The sequence below is a fragment of the Salmo salar genome, chromosome 12 (genome assembly GCF_965601325.2).
Source record: "Salmo salar chromosome 12, fSalSal1, whole genome shotgun sequence".
In the NCBI taxonomy this organism is placed as follows: Eukaryota; Metazoa; Chordata; class Actinopteri; order Salmoniformes; family Salmonidae; genus Salmo; species Salmo salar.
The window spans coordinates 18,145,155-18,162,682 of NC_138302.1; the positions used below are offsets into that span (position 1 = coordinate 18,145,155).

The 17,528-nt window shown below is 49.1% G+C and overlaps 1 protein-coding gene across 5 annotated transcripts in view; it reads left to right on the plus strand.

Annotated features, from left to right (window-relative positions):
• Nucleotides 1–17,528, plus strand: part of LOC106564370 (LIM domain-binding protein 1) — a 90,365-nt gene that overhangs the window by 38,501 nt on the left and 34,336 nt on the right. The window lies entirely within an intron of this gene.

Here is a 17,528-nt window from a genome sequence, read left to right on the forward strand (position 1 = left end):
GGAGGGGTAGGACTGGCTAGATGGTTGTTATGATAGAGAGGAGGAGGGTAGGACTGGCTAGATGGTTGTTATGATAGAGAGAGGAGGAGGGGTAGGACTGGCTAGATGGTTGTTATAGAGAGAGGAGGAGGGGTAGGACTGGCTAGATGGTTGTTATAGAGAGAGGAGGAGGGGTAGGACTGGCTAGATGGTTGTTATAGAGAGAGGAGGAGGGGTAGGACTGGCTAGATGGTTGTTATGATAGAGAGGTGGAGGGGTAGGACTGGCTAGATGGTTGTTATGATAGAGAGGAGGAGGGGTAGGACTGGCTAGATGGTTGTTATAGAGAGAGGAGGAGGGGTAGGACTGGCTAGATGGTTGTTATGATAGAGAGTATGAGGGGTAGGACTGGCTAGATGGTTGTTATAGAGAGAGGAGGAGGGATAGGACTGGCTAGATGGTTGTTATGATAGAGAGAGGAGGAGGGGTAGGACTGGCTAGATGGTTGTTATAGAGAGAGGAGGAGGGGTAGGACTGGCTAGATGGTTGTTATAGAGAGAGGAGGAGGGGTAGGACTGGCTAGATGGTTGTTATAGAGAGAGGAGGAGGGGTAGGACTGGCTAGATGGTTGTTATAGAGAGAGGTGGAGGGGTAGGACTGGCTAGATGGTTGTTATAGAGAGAGAGGAGGAGGGGTAGGACTGGCTAGATGGTTGTTATAGAGAGAGGTGGAGGGGTAGGACTGGCTAGATGGTTGTTATAGAGAGAGGAGGAGGGGTAGGACTGGCTAGATGGTTGTTATAGAGAGAGGAGGAGGGGTAGGACTGGCTAGATCGTTGTTATAGAGAGAGGAGGAGGGGTAGGACTGGCTAGATGGTTGTTATAGAGAGAGGAGGAGGGGTAGAACTGGCTAGATGGTTGTTATGATAGAGAGGAGGAGGGGTAGGACTGGCTAGATCGTTGTTATAGAGAGAGGAGGAGGGGTAGGACTGGCTAGATGGTTGTTATAGAGAGAGGAGGAGGGGTAGGACTGGCTAGATGGTTGTTATGATAGAGAGAGGAGGAGGGGTAGGACTGGCTAGATGGTTGTTATGATAGAGAGAGGAGGAGGGGTAGGACTGGCTAGATGGTTGTTATGATAGAGAGGAGGAGGGGTAGGACTGGCTAGATGGTTGTTATGATAGAGAGAGGAGGAGGGGTAGGACTGGCTAGATGGTTGTTATGATAGAGAGAGGAGGAGGGGTAGGACTGGCTAGATGGTTGTTATGATAGAGAGAGGAGGAGGGGTAGGACTGGCTAGATGGTTGTTATGATAGAGAGGAGGAGGGTAGGACTGGCTAGATGGTTGTTATGATAGAGAGAGGAGGAGGGGTAGGACTGGCTAGATGGTTGTTATAGAGAGAGGAGGAGGGGTAGGACTGGCTAGATGGTTGTTATAGAGAGAGGAGGAGGGGTAGGACTGGCTAGATGGTTGTTATGATAGAGAGGAGGAGGAGGGGTAGGACTGGCTAGATGGTTGTTATAGAGAGAGGAGGAGGGGTAGGACTGGCTAGATGGTTGTTATGATAGAGAGGTGGAGGGGTAGGACTGGCTAGATGGTTGTTATGATAGAGAGGAGGAGGGGTAGGACTGGCTAGATGGTTGTTATAGAGAGAGGAGGAGGGGTAGCACTGGCTAGATGGTTGTTATGAGAGAGAGGAGGAGGGGTAGGACTGGCTAGATGGTTGTTATGAGAGAGAGGAGGAGGGGTAGGACTGGCTAGATGGTTGTTATGATAGAGAGAGGAGGAGGGGTAGGACTGGCTAGATGGTTGTTATAGAGAGAGGAGGAGGGGTAGGACTGGCTAGATGGTTGTTATAGAGAGAGGAGGAGGGGTAGGACTGGCTAGATGGTTGTTATGAGAGAGAGGAGGAGGGGTAGGACTGGCTAGATGGTTGTTATAGAGAGAGGAGGAGGGGTAGGACTGGCTAGATGGTTGTTATAGAGAGAGAGGAGGAGGGGTAGGACTGGCTAGATGGTTGTTATAGAGAGAGGAGGAGGGGTAGGACTGGCTAGATGGTTGTTATAGAGAGAGGAGGAGGGGTAGGACTGGCTAGATGGTTGTTATAGAGAGAGGAGGAGGGGTAGGACTGGCTAGATCGTTGTTATAGAGAGAGGAGGAGGGGTAGGACTGGCTAGATGGTTGTTATAGAGAGAGGAGGAGGGGTAGGACTGGCTAGATGGTTGTTATGATAGAGAGGAGGAGGGGTAGGACTGGCTAGATCGTTGTTATAGAGAGAGGAGGAGGGGTAGGACTGGCTAGATGGTTGTTATAGAGAGAGGAGGAGGGGTAGGACTGGCTAGATGGTTGTTATGATGAGAGAGGAGGAGGGGTAGGACTGGCTAGATGGTTGTTGATAGAGAGAGGAGGAGGGGTAGGACTGGCTAGATGGTTGTTATGATAGAGAGGAGGAGGGGTAGGACTGGCTAGATCGTTGTTATAGAGAGAGGAGGAGGGGTAGGACTGGCTAGATGGTTGTTATGATAGAGAGAGGAGGAGGGGTAGGACTGGCTAGATGGTTGTTATGATAGAGAGAGGAGGAGGGGTAGGACTGGCTAGATGGTTGTTATGATAGAGAGAGGAGGAGGGGTAGGACTGGCTAGATGGTTGTTATGATAGAGAGAGGAGGAGGGGTAGGACTGGCTAGATGGTTGTTATGATAGAGAGGAGGAGGGTAGGACTGGCTAGATGGTTGTTATGATAGAGAGAGGAGGAGGGGTAGGACTGGCTAGATGGTTGTTATGATGAGAGAGGAGGAGGGGTAGGACTGGCTAGATGGTTGTTATAGAGAGAGGAGGAGGGGTAGGACTGGCTAGATGGTTGTTATGATAGAGAGAGGAGGAGGGGTAGGACTGGCTAGATGGTTGTTATGATAGAGAGAGGAGGAGGGGTAGGACTGGCTAGATGGTTGTTATGATAGAGAGGAGGTGGGGTAGGACTGGCTAGATGGTTGTTATAGAGAGAGGAGGAGGGGTAGGACTGGCTAGATGGTTGTTATGATAGAGAGAGGAGGAGGGGTAGGACTGGCTAGATGGTTGTTACAGAGAGAGGTGGAGGGGTAGGACTGGCTAGATGGTTGTTATAGAGAGAGGAGGAGAGGTAGGACTGGCTAGATGGTTGTTATGATAGAGAGGAGGAGGGGTAGGACTGGCTAGATGGTTGTTATAGAGAGAGGTGGAGGGGTAGGACTGGCTAGATGGTTGTTATAGAGAGAGGAGGAGGGGTAGGACTGGCTAGATGGTTGTTATAGAGAGAGGAGGAGGGGTAGGACTGGCTAGATGGTTGTTATGATAGAGAGGAGGAGGGGTAGGACTGGCTAGATGGTTGTTATGATAGAGAGGAGGAGGGGTAGGACTGGCTAGATGGTTGTTGATAGAGAGGAGGAGGGGTAGGACTGGCTAGATGGTTGTTATAGAGAGAGGAGGCAGGGTAGGACTGGCTAGATGGTTGTTATAGAGAGAGGAGGAGGGGTAGGACTGGCTAGATGGTTGTTATGATAGAGAGGAGGAGGGGTAGGACTGGCTAGATGGTTGTTATGATAGAGAGAGGAGGAGGGGTAGGACTGGCTAGATGGTTGTTATGATAGAGAGAGGTGGAGGGGTAGGACTGGCTAGATGGTTGTTATAGAGAGAGGAGGAGGGGTAGGACTGGCTAGATGGTTGTTATGATAGAGAGGAGGAGGAGGGGTAGGACTGGCTAGATGGTTGTTATAGAGAGAGGAGGAGGGGTAGGACTGGCTAGATGGTTGTTATGATAGAGAGGTGGAGGGGTAGGACTGGCTAGATGGTTGTTATGATAGAGAGGAGGAGGGGTAGGACTGGCTAGATGGTTGTTATGATAGAGAGAGGAGGCGGGGTAGGACTGGCTAGATGGTTGTTATGATAGAGAGAGGAGGAGGGGTAGGACTGGCTAGATGGTTGTTATGATAGAGAGGAGGAGGGGTAGGACTGGCTAGATGGTTGTTATAGAGAGAGGTGGAGGGGTAGGACTGGCTAGATGGTTGTTATAGAGAGAGGAGGTGGGGTAGGACTGGCTAGATGGTTGTTATAGAGAGAGGAGGAGGGGTAGGACTGGCTAGATGGTTGTTATGATAGAGAGGAGGAGGGGTAGGATTGGCTAGATGGTTGTTATAGAGAGAGGAGGAGGGGTAGGACTGGCTAGATGGTTGTTATGATAGAGAGGTGGAGGGGTAGGACTGGCTAGATGGTTGTTATGATAGAGAGGAGGAGGGGTAGGATTGGCTAGATGGTTGTTATGATAGAGAGGTGGAGGGGTAGGACTGGCTAGATGGTTGTTATAGAGAGAGAGGAGGAGGGGTAGGACTGGCTAGATGGTTGTTATAGAGAGAGGAGGAGGGGTAGGACTGGCTAGATGGTTGTTATAGAGAGAGGAGGAGGGGTAGGACTGGCTAGATGGTTGTTATGATAGAGAGAGGAGGAGGGGTAGGACTGGCTAGATGGTTGTTATAGAGAGAGGAGGAGGGGTAGGACTGGCTAGATGGTTGTTATGATAGAGAGGTGGAGGGGTAGGACTGGCTAGATGGTTGTTATAGAGAGAGAGGAGGAGGGGTAGCACTGGCTAGATGGTTGTTATAGAGAGAGGAGGAGGGGTAGGACTGGCTAGATGGTTGTTATAGAGAGAGGAGGAGGGGTAGGACTGGCTAGATGGTTGTTATGATAGAGAGAGGAGGAGGGGTAGGACTGGCTAGATGGTTGTTATGATAGAGAGGAGGAGGGGTAGGACTGGCTAGATGGTTGTTATAGAGAGAGGAGGAGGGGTAGGACTGGCTAGATGGTTGTTATAGAGAGAGGAGGAGGGGTAGCACTGGCTAGATGGTTGTTATAGAGAGAGGTGGAGGGGTAGGACTGGCTAGATGGTTGTTATGATAGAGAGGAGGAGGGGTAGGACTGGCTAGATGGTTGTTATGATAGAGAGGTGGAGGGGTAGGACTGGCTAGATGGTTGTTATGATAGAGAGAGGAGGAGGGGTAGGACTGGCTAGATGGTTGTTATGATAGAGAGAGGTGGAGGGGTAGGACTGGCTAGATGGTTGTTATAGAGAGAGGAGGAGGGGTAGGACTGGCTAGATGGTTGTTATAGAGAGAGGATGAGGGGTAGGATTGGCTAGATGGTTGTTATAGAGAGAGAGGAGGAGGGGTAGGACTGGCTAGATGGTTGTTATGATAGAGAGGTGGAGGGGTAGGACTGGCTAGATGGTTGTTATGATAGAGAGAGGAGGAGGGGTAGGACTGGCTAGATGGTTGTTATGATAGAGAGAGGTGGAGGGGTAGGACTGGCTAGATGGTTGTTATAGAGAGAGGAGGAGGGGTAGGACTGGCTAGATGGTTGTTATAGAGAGAGGATGAGGGGTAGGATTGGCTAGATGGTTATAGAGAGAGAGGAGGAGGGGTAGGACTGGCTAGATGGTTGTTATGATAGAGAGGAGGAGGGGTAGGACTGGCTAGATGGTTGTTATGATAGAGAGGAGGAGGGGTAGGACTGGCTAGATGGTTGTTATGATAGAGAGGAGGAGGGGTAGGACTGGCTAGATGGTTGTTATAGAGAGAGGAGGAGGGGTAGGACTGGCTAGATGGTTGTTATGATAGAGAGGAGGAGGGGTAGGACTGGCTAGATGGTTGTTATGATAGAGAGGAGGAGGGGTAGGACTGGCTAGATGGTTGTTATGATAGAGAGAGGAGGAGGGGTAGGACTGGCTAGATGGTTGTTATGATAGAGAGGAGGAGGGGTAGGACTGGCTAGATGGTTGTTATAGAGAGAGGTGGAGGGGTAGGACTGGCTAGATGGTTGTTATAGAGAGAGGAGGAGGGGTAGGACTGGCTAGATGGTTGTTATAGAGAGAGGAGGAGGGGTAGGACTGGCTAGATGGTTGTTATGATAGAGAGGAGGAGGGGTAGGATTGGCTAGATGGTTGTTATAGAGAGAGGAGGAGGGGTAGGACTGGCTAGATGGTTGTTATGATAGAGAGGTGGAGGGGTAGGACTGGCTAGATGGTTGTTATGATAGAGAGGAGGAGGGGTAGGATTGGCTAGATGGTTGTTATGATAGAGAGGTGGACGGGTAGGACTGGCTAGATGGTTGTTATAGAGAGAGAGGAGGAGGGGTAGGACTGGCTAGATGGTTGTTATAGAGAGAGGAGGAGGGGTAGGACTGGCTAGATGGTTGTTATAGAGAGAGGAGGAGGGGTAGGACTGGCTAGATGGTTGTTATGATAGAGAGAGGAGGAGGGGTAGGACTGGCTAGATGGTTGTTATGATAGAGAGGAGGAGGGGTAGGACTGGCTAGATGGTTGTTATAGAGAGAGGAGGAGGGGTAGGACTGGCTAGATGGTTGTTATGATAGAGAGGAGGAGGGGTAGGATTGGCTAGATGGTTGTTATAGAGAGAGGAGGAGGGGTAGGATTGGCTAGATGGTTGTTATGATAGAGAGGTGGAGGGGTAGGACTGGCTAGATGGTTGTTATAGAGAGAGAGGAGGAGGGGTAGGACTGGCTAGATGGTTGTTATAGAGAGAGGAGGAGGGGTAGGACTGGCTAGATGGTTGGTATAGAGAGAGGAGGAGGGGTAGGACTGGCTAGATGGTTGTTATGATAGAGAGAGGAGGAGGGGTAGGACTGGCTAGATGGTTGTTATGATAGAGAGGAGGAGGGGTAGGACTGGCTAGATGGTTGTTATAGAGAGAGGAGGAGGGGTAGGACTGGCTAGATGGTTGTTATGATAGAGAGAGGAGGAGGGGTAGGACTGGCTAGATGGTTGTTATAGAGAGAGGAGGAGGGGTTGCACTGGCTAGATGGTTGTTATAGAGAGAGGTGGAGGGGTAGGACTGGCTAGATGGTTGTTATGATAGAGAGGAGGAGGGGTAGGACTGGCTAGATGGTTGTTATGATAGAGAGGTGGAGGGGTAGGACTGGCTAGATGGTTGTTATGATAGAGAGAGGAGGAGGGGTAGGACTGGCTAGATGGTTGTTATGATAGAGAGAGGTGGAGGGGTAGGACTGGCTAGATGGTTGTTATAGAGAGAGGAGGAGGGGTAGGACTGGCTAGATGGTTGTTATAGAGAGAGAGGAGGAGGGGTAGGACTGGCTAGATGGTTGTTATGATAGAGAGGAGGAGGGGTAGGACTGGCTATATGGTTGTTATAGAGAGAGGAGGAGGGGTAGGACTGGCCAGATGGTTGTTATGATAGAGAGGAGGAGGGGTAGGACTGGCTAGATGGTTGTTATGATAGAGAGGAGGAGGGGTAGGACTGGCTAGATGGTTGTTATAGAGAGAGGAGGAGGGGTAGGACTGGCTAGATGGTTGTTATGATAGAGAGGAGGAGGGGTAGGACTGGCTAGATGGTTGTTATGATATAGAGGAGGAGGGGTAGGACTGGCTAGATGGTTGTTATGATAGAGAGTATGAGGGGTAGGACTGGTTAGATGGTTGTTATGATAGAGAGGAGGAGGGGTAGGACTGGCTAGATGGTTGTTATGATAGAGAGGTGGAGGGGTAGGACTGGCTAGATGGTTGTTATGATAGAGAGGAGGAGGGGTAGGACTGGCTAGATGGTTGTTATGATAGAGAGGTGGAGGGGTAGGACTGGCTAGATGGTTGTTATAGAGAGAGGAGGAGGGGTAGTACTTGCTAGATGGTTGTTATGATAGAGAGAGGAGGAGGGGTAGGACTGGCTAGATGGTTGTTATGATAGAGAGAGGAGGAGGGTAGGACTGGCTAGATGGTTGTTATGATAGAGAGGAGGAGGGGTAGGACTGGCTAGATGGTTGTTATGATAGAGAGGAGGAGGGGTAGGACTGGCTAGATGGTTGTTATAGAGAGAGGAGGAGGGGTAGGACTGGCTAGATGGTTGTTATGATAGAGAGAGGAGGAGGGTAGGACTGGCTAGATGGTTGTTATGATAGAGAGGAGGAGGGGTAGGACTGGCTAGATGGTTGTTATGATAGAGAGTATGAGGGGTAGGACTGGTTAGATGGTTGTTATGATAGAGAGAGGTGGAGGGGTAGGACTGGCTAGATGGTTGTTATAGAGAGAGGAGGAGGGGTAGGACTGGCTAGATGGTTGTTATGATAGAGAGAGGAGGAGGGGTAGGACTGGCTAGATGGTTGTTATGATAGAGAGAGGAGGAGGGGTAGGACTGGCTAGATGGTTGTTATAGAGAGAGGTGGAGGGGTAGGACTGGCTAGATGGTTGTTATGATAGAGAGTATGAGGGGTAGGACTGGTTAGATGGTTGTTATGATAGAGAGAGGTGGAGGGGTAGGACTGGCTAGATGGTTGTTATAGAGAGAGGGGGAGGGGTAGGACTGGCTAGATGGTTGTTATAGAGAGAGGTGGAGGGGTAGGACTGGCTAGATGGTTGTTATGATAGAGAGAGGAGGAGGGGTAGGACTGGCTAGATGGTTGTTATGATAGAGAGAGGAGGAGGGGTAGGACTGGCTAGATGTTTGTTATGATAGAGAGAGGAGGAGGGGTAGGACTGGCTAGATGGTTGTTATGATAGAGAGAGGAGGAGGGGTAGGACTGGCTAGATGGTTGTTATGATAGAGAGAGGAGGAGGGGTAGGACTGGCTAGATGGTTGTTATGATAGAGAGAGGAGGAGGGGTAGGACTGGCTAGATGGTTGTTATGATAGAGAGAGGAGGAGGGGTAGGACTGGCTAGATGGTTGTTATGATAGAGAGAGGAGGAGGGGTAGGACTGGCTAGATGGTTGTTATAGAGAGAGGAGGAGGGGTAGGACTGGCTAGATGGTTGTTATAGAGAGAGGAGGAGGGGTAGGACTGGCTAGATGGTTGTTATAGAGAGAGGAGGAGGGGTAGGACTGGCTAGATGGTTGTTATAGAGAGAGGAGGAGGGGTAGGACTGGCTAGATGGTTGTTATGATAGAGAGAGGAGGAGGGGTAGGACTGGCTAGATGGTTGTTATAGAGAGAGGAGGAGGGGTAGTACTTGCTAGATGGTTGTTATGATAGAGAGAGGAGGAGGGGTAGGACTGGCTAGATGGTTGTTATGATAGAGAGAGGAGGAGGGGTAGGACTGGCTAGATGGTTGTTATGATAGAGAGAGGAGGAGGGGTAGGACTGGCTAGATGGTTGTTATAGAGAGAGGAGGAGGGGTAGGACTGGCTAGATGGTTGTTATAGAGAGAGGAGGAGGGGTAGGACTGGCTAGATGGTTGTTATGATAGAGAGAGGAGGAGGGGTAGGACTGGCTAGATGGTTGTTATGATAGAGAGAGGAGGAGGGGTAGGACTGGCTAGATGGTTGTTATAGAGAGAGGAGGAGGGGTAGGACTGGCTAGATGGTTGTTATAGAGAGAGGAGGAGGGGTAGGACTGGCTAGATGGTTGTTATAGAGAGAGGAGGAGGGGTAGGACTGGCTAGATGGTTGTTATAGAGAGAGGAGGAGGGGTAGGACTGGCTAGATGGTTGTTATGATAGAGAGAGGAGGAGGGGTAGGACTGGCTAGATGGTTGTTATAGAGAGAGGAGGAGGGGTAGTACTTGCTAGATGGTTGTTATGATAGAGAGAGGAGGAGGGGTAGGACTGGCTAGATGGTTGTTATGATAGAGAGAGGAGGAGGGGTAGGACTGGCTAGATGGTTGTTATGATAGAGAGAGGAGGAGGGGTAGGACTGGCTAGATGGTTGTTATAGAGAGAGGAGGAGGGGTAGGACTGGCTAGATGGTTGTTATAGAGAGAGGAGGAGGGGTAGGACTGGCTAGATGGTTGTTATGATAGAGAGAGGAGGAGGGGTAGGACTGGCTAGATGGTTGTTATGATAGAGAGAGGAGGAGGGGTAGGACTGGCTAGATGGTTGTTATAGAGAGAGGAGGAGGGGTAGGACTGGCTAGATGGTTGTTATGATAGAGAGGAGGAGGGGTAGGACTGGCTAGATGGTTGTTATAGAGAGAGGTGGAGGGGTAGGACTGGCTAGATGGTTGTTATAGAGAGAGAGGAGGAGGGGTAGGACTGGCTAGATGGTTGTTATAGAGATAGGAGGAGGGGTAGGACTGGCTAGATGGTTGTTATAGAGAGAGGAGGAGGGGTAGGACTGGCTAGATGGTTGTTATGATAGAGAGGAGGAGGGGTAGGACTGGCTAGATGGTTGTTATAGAGAGAGAGGAGGTGGGGTAGGATTGGCTAGATGGTTGTTATGATAGAGAGGAGGAGGGGTAGGACTGGCTAGATGGTTGTTATAGAGAGAGGAGGAGGGGTAGGACTGGCTAGATGGTTGTTATGATAGAGAGAGGTGGAGGGGTAGGACTGGCTAGATGGTTGTTATGATAGAGAGAGGAGGAGGGGTAGGACTGGCTAGATGGTTGTTATGATAGAGAGGTGGAGGGGTAGGACTGGCTAGATGGTTGTTATGATAGAGAGAGGAGGAGGGGTAAGACTGGCTAGATGGTTGTTATGATAGAGAGAGGTGGAGGGGTAGGACTGGCTAGATGGTTGTTATAGAGAGAGGAGGAGGGGTAGACCTGGCTAGATGGTTGTTATAGAGAGAGGAGGAGGGGTAGGACTGGCTAGATGGTTGTTATGATAGAGAGGAGGGGGGGTAGGACTCGCTGGATGGTTGTTATTATAGAGAGGAGGAGGGGTAGGACTGGCTAGATGGTTGTTATAGAGAGAGGAGGAGGGGTAGGACTGGCTAGATGGTTGTTATGATAGAGAGGAGGAGGGGTAGGACTGGCTAGATGGTTGTTATGATAGAGAAAGGAGGAGGGGTAGGACTGGCTAGATGGTTGTTATAGAGAGAGCAGGAGGGGTAGGACTGGCTAGATGGTTGTTATAGAGGGAGGCGGAGGGGTAGGACTGGCTAGATGGTTGTTATGATAGAGAGGAGGAGGGGTAGGACTGGCTAGATGGTTGTTATGATAGAGAGGTGGAGGGGTAGGACTGGCTAGATGGTTGTTATGATAGAGAGGAGGAGGGGTAGGACTGGCTAGATGGTTGTTATGATAGAGAGGTGGAGGGGTAGGACTGGCTAGATGGTTGTTATAGAGAGAGGAGGAGGGGTAGGACTGGCTAGATGGTTGTTATAGAGAGAGGAGGAGGGGTAGGACTGGCTAGATGGTTGTTATGATAGAGAGGAGGAGGGGTAGGACTCGCTGGATGGTTGTTATGATAGAGAGAGGAGGAGGGGTAGGAGGAGGGGTAGAACTGGCTAGATGGTTGTTATAGAGAGAGGTGGAGGGGTAGGACTGGCTAGATGGTTGTTATGATAGAGAGTATGAGGGGTAGGACTGGTTAGATGGTTGTTATGATAGAGAGAGGTGGAGGGGTAGGACTGGCTAGATGGTTGTTATAGAGAGAGGAGGAGGGGTAGGACTGGCTAGATGGTTGTTATAGAGAGAGGTGGAGGGGTAGGACTGGCTAGATGGTTGTTATGATAGAGAGAGGAGGAGGGGTAGGACTGGCTAGATGGTTGTTATGATAGAGAGAGGAGGAGGGGTAGGACTGGCTAGATGTTTGTTATGATAGAGAGAGGAGGAGGGGTAGGACTGGCTAGATGGTTGTTATGATAGAGAGAGGAGGAGGGGTAGGACTGGCTAGATGGTTGTTATGATAGAGAGAGGAGGAGGGGTAGGACTGGCTAGATGGTTGTTATGATAGAGAGAGGAGGAGGGGTAGGACTGGCTAAATGGTTGTTATGATAGAGAGAGGAGGAGGGGTAGGACTGGCTAGATGGTTGTTATAGAGAGAGGAGGAGGGGTAGGACTGGCTAGATGGTTGTTATAGAGAGAGGAGGAGGGGTAGGACTGGCTAGATGGTTGTTATGATAGAGAGAGGAGGAGGGGTAGGACTGGCTAGATGGTTGTTATGATAGAGAGAGGAGGAGGGGTAGGACTGGCTAGATGGTTGTTATAGAGAGAGGAGGAGGGGTAGGACTGGCTAGATGGTTGTTATGATAGAGAGGAGGAGGGGTAGGACTGGCTAGATGGTTGTTATAGAGAGAGGTGGAGGGGTAGGACTGGCTAGATGGTTGTTATAGAGAGAGAGGAGGAGGGGTAGGACTGGCTAGATGGTTGTTATAGAGATAGGAGGAGGGGTAGGACTGGCTAGATGGTTGTTATAGAGAGAGGAGGAGGGGTAGGACTGGCTAGATGGTTGTTATGATAGAGAGGAGGAGGGGTAGGACTGGCTAGATGGTTGTTATAGAGAGAGAGGAGGTGGGGTAGGATTGGCTAGATGGTTGTTATGATAGAGAGGAGGAGGGGTAGGACTGGCTAGATGGTTGTTATAGAGAGAGGAGGAGGGGTAGGACTGGCTAGATGGTTGTTATGATAGAGAGAGGTGGAGGGGTAGGACTGGCTAGATGGTTGTTATGATAGAGAGAGGAGGAGGGGTAGGACTGGCTAGATGGTTGTTATGATAGAGAGGTGGAGGGGTAGGACTGGCTAGATGGTTGTTATGATAGAGAGAGGAGGGGTAAGACTGGCTAGATGGTTGTTATGATAGAGAGAGGTGGAGGGGTAGAACTGGCTAGATGGTTGTTATAGAGAGATGAGGAGGGGTAGGACTGGCTAGATGGTTGTTATGATAGAGAGGAGGGGGGGTAGGACTCGCTGGATGGTTGTTATTATAGAGAGGAGGAGGGGTAGGACTGGCTAGATGGTTGTTATAGAGAGAGGAGGAGGGGTAGGACTGGCTAGATGGTTGTTATGATAGAGAGGAGGAGGGGTAGGACTGGCTAGATGGTTGTTATAGAGAGAGGAGGAGTGGTAGAACTGGCTAGATGGTTGTTATAGAGAGAGGAGGAGGGGTAGGACTGGCTAGATGGTTGTTATGATAGAGAGGAGGAGGGGTAGGACTGGCTAGATGGTTGTTATGATAGAGAAAGGAGGAGGGGTAGGACCGGCTAGATGGTTGTTATAGAGAGAGGAGGAGGGGTAGGACTGGCTAGATGGTTGTTATAGAGAGAGGAGGAGGGGTAGGACTGGCTAGATGGTTGTTATGATAGAGAGGAGGAGGGGTAGGACTGGCTAGATGGTTGTTATGATAGATAGGTGGAGGGGTAGGACTGGCTAGATGGTTGTTATGATAGAGAGGAGGAGGGGTAGGACTGGCTAGATGGTTGTTATGATAGAGAGGTGGAGGGGTAGGACTGGCTAGATGGTTGTTATAGAGAGAGGAGGAGGGGTAGGACTGGCTAGATGGTTGTTATAGAGAGAGGAGGAGGGGTAGGACTGGCTAGATGGTTGTTATGATAGAGAGGAGGAGGGGTAGGACTGGCTAGATGGTTGTTATGATAGAGAGGTGGAGGGGTAGGACTGGCTAGATGGTTGTTATAGAGAGAGGAGGAGGGGTAGGACTGGCTAGATGGTTGTTATAGAGAGAGGCGGAGGGGTAGGACTGGCTAGATGGTTGTTATGATAGAGAGGAGGAGGGGTAGGACTGGCTAGATGGTTGTTATGATAGAGAGGTGGAGGGGTAGGACTGGCTAGATGGTTGTTATGATAGAGAGGAGGAGGGGTAGGACTGGCTAGATGGTTGTTATGATAGAGAGGTGGAGGGGTAGGACTGGCTAGATGGTTGTTATAGAGAGAGGAGGAGGGGTAGGACTGGCTAGATGGTTGTTATAGAGAGAGGAGGAGGGGTAGGACTGGCTAGATGGTTGTTATGATAGAGAGGAGGAGGGGTAGGACTCGCTGGATGGTTGTTATGATAGAGAGAGGAGGAGGGGTAGAACTGGCTAGATGGTTGTTATAGAGAGAGGTGGAGGGGTAGGACTGGCTAGATGGTTGTTATGATAGAGAGTATGAGGGGTAGGACTGGTTAGATGGTTGTTATGATAGAGAGAGGTGGAGGGGTAGGACTGGCTAGATGGTTGTTATAGAGAGAGGAGGAGGGGTAGGACTGGCTAGATGGTTGTTATAGAGAGAGGTGGAGGGGTAGGACTGGCTAGATGGTTGTTATGATAGAGAGAGGAGGAGGGGTAGGACTGGCTAGATGGTTGTTATGATAGAGAGAGGAGGAGGGGTAGGACTGGCTAGATGTTTGTTATGATAGAGAGAGGAGGAGGGGTAGGACTGGCTAGATGGTTGTTATAGAGAGAGGAGGAGGGGTAGGACTGGCTAGATGGTTGTTATGATAGAGAGAGGAGGAGGGGTAGGACTGGCTAGATGGTTGTTATGATAGAGAGGAGGAGGGGTAGGACTGGCTAGATGGTTGTTATGATAGAGAGAGGAGGAGGGGTAGGACTGGCTAGATGGTTGTTATGATAGAGAGGAGGAGGGGTAGGACTGGCTAGATGGTTGTTATGATAGAGAGAGGAGGAGGGGTAGGACTGGCTAGATGGTTGTTATAGAGAGAGGAGGAGGGGTAGGACTGGCTAGATGGTTGTTATGATAGAGAGGAGGAGGGGTAGGACTGGCTAGATGGTTGTTATAGAGAGAGGTGGAGGGGTAGGACTGGCTAGATGGTTGTTATAGAGAGAGAGGAGGAGGGGTAGGACTGGCTAGATGGTTGTTATAGAGATAGGAGGAGGGGTAGGACTGGCTAGATGGTTGTTATAGAGAGAGGAGGAGGGGTAGGACTGGCTAGATGGTTGTTATGATAGAGAGGAGGAGGGGTAGGACTGGCTAGATGGTTGTTATAGAGAGAGAGGAGGTGGGGTAGGATTGGCTAGATGGTTGTTATGATAGAGAGGAGGAGGGGTAGGACTGGCTAGATGGTTGTTATAGAGAGAGGAGGAGGGGTAGGACTGGCTAGATGGTTGTTATGATAGAGAGAGGTGGAGGGGTAGGACTGGCTAGATGGTTGTTATGATAGAGAGAGGAGGAGGGGTAGGACTGGCTAGATGGTTGTTATGATAGAGAGGTGGAGGGGTAGGACTGGCTAGATGGTTGTTATGATAGAGAGAGGAGGGGTAAGACTGGCTAGATGGTTGTTATGATAGAGAGAGGTGGAGGGGTAGGACTGGCTAGATGGTTGTTATGATAGAGAGAGGAGGAGGGGTAGGACTGGCTAGATGGTTGTTATAGAGAGAGGAGGAGGGGTAGAACTGGCTAGATGGTTGTTATAGAGAGAGGAGGAGGGGTAGGACTGGCTAGATGGTTGTTATGATAGAGAGGAGGGGGGGTAGGACTCGCTGGATGGTTGTTATTATAGAGAGGAGGAGGGGTAGGACTGGCTAGATGGTTGTTATAGAGAGAGGAGGAGGGGTAGGACTGGCTAGATGGTTGTTATGATAGAGAGGAGGAGGGGTAGGACTGGCTAGATGGTTGTTATAGAGAGAGGAGGAGTGGTAGAACTGGCTAGATGGTTGTTATAGAGAGAGGAGGAGGGGTAGGACTGGCTAGATGGTTGTTATGATAGAGAGGAGGAGGGGTAGGACTGGCTAGATGGTTGTTATGATAGAGAAAGGAGGAGGGGTAGGACTGGCTAGATGGTTGTTATAGAGAGAGGAGGAGGGGTAGGACTGGCTAGATGGTTGTTATAGAGAGAGGAGGAGGGGTAGGACTGGCTAGATGGTTGTTATGATAGAGAGGAGGAGGGGTAGGACTGGCTAGATGGTTGTTATGATAGATAGGTGGAGGGGTAGGACTGGCTAGATGGTTGTTATGATAGAGAGGAGGAGGGGTAGGACTGGCTAGATGGTTGTTATGATAGAGAGGTGGAGGGGTAGGACTGGCTAGATGGTTGTTATAGAGAGAGGAGGAGGGGTAGGACTGGCTAGATGGTTGTTATAGAGAGAGGAGGAGGGGTAGGACTGGCTAGATGGTTGTTATGATAGAGAGGAGGAGGGGTAGGACTCGCTGGATGGTTGTTATGATAGAGAGAGGAGGAGGGGTAGAACTGGCTAGATGGTTGTTATAGAGAGAGGAGGAGGGTAGGACTGGCTAGATGGTTGTTATGATAGAGAGGTGGAGGGGTAGGACTGGCTAGATGGTTGTTATGATAGAGAGAGGAGGAGGGGTAGGACTGGCTAGATGGTTGTTATGATAGAGAGGAGGAGGGGTAGGACTCGCTGGATGGTTGTTATTATAGGTCGACCGATTATGATTTTTCAACGCCGATTCCAATTATTGGAGGACCAAAAAATGCCGATACCGAATAATCGGCCGATTTTCTTTGCATTTATTTATTTATTTGTAATAATGACAAATACAACAATACTGAATGAACACTTATTTTAACTTAATATAATACATCAATAAAATCAATTTAGCCTGAAATAAATAATGAAACATGTTCAATTTGATTTAAATAATGCAAAAACAAAGTGTTGGAGAAGAAAGTAAAAGTGCAATATGTGCCATGTAAAAAAGCTAACGTTTAAGTTCCTTGCTCAGAACATGGGAACATATGAAAGCTGGTGGTTCCTTTTAACATGAGTCTTCAATATTCCCAGGTAAAATGTTTTAGGTTGTAGTTATTATAGGAATTATAGGACTATTTCTCTCTATACGATTTGTATTTCATATACCTTTGACTATTGGATGTTTTTATAGGCACTTTAGTATTGCCAGTGTAACAGTATAGCTTCCGTCCCTCTCCTCACTCCTACCTGGGCTCGAACCAGGAACACATCGACAACAGCCACCCTCGAAGCAGCGTTACCCATGCAGAGCAAGGGGAACAACTACTCCAAGTCTCAGAGCGAGTGACGTTTGAAACGCTATTAGAGCGCACCCAGCTAACTCGCTAGCCATTTCACATTGGTTACACCAGCCTAATCTCAGGAGTAGATAGGATTGAAGTCATAAACAGCGCAATGCATTGCGAAGGGTTGCTGGCAAAACGCACGAAAGTGCTATTTTGAATGAATGCTTACGAGCCTGCTGCTGCCTACCATCGCTGTCAGACTGCTCTATCAAATCATAGACTTAATTATAATATAATAACACAAAGAAACACGAGCCTTAGTTCATTAATATGGTCGAATCCGGAAACTATCATCACGAAAACAAAACGTTATTCCTGTTACATTGCACAACCTTCAGTGTTATGTCATAATTACGTAAAATTCTGATAAATTACCCAAAGTGTTGCATATACCCTGACTGCGTGCAATGAACGCAAAATGACACAATTTCACCTTGTTAATATTGCCTGCTAACCTGGATTTCTTTTAGCTAAATATGCAGGTTTAAAAATATATACTTCTGTGTATTGATTTTAAGAAAGGCATTTATGTTTATGGTTAGGTACAGTCGTGCAACGATTGTGCTTTTTTCGCAAATGCGCTTTTGTTAAATCATCCCCCGTTTGGCGAAGTCAGCTGTCTTTGTTAGGAAGAAATAGTCTTCACACAGTTCGTAACGAGCCAGGCGGCCCAAACTGCTGCATGTACCCTGACTCTGTTGCAGAGGTGACACATTTTCCCTAGTTAAAAGAAATTCATGTTAGCAGGCAATATTAACTAAATATGCAGGTTTAAAAATATGTACTTGTGTATTGATTTTAAGAAAGGCATTGATGTTTATGGTTGGAGCAACATGTACCTAAGCGATTATATGCAACGCAGGACAGGCTAGATAAACTAGTAATATCATCA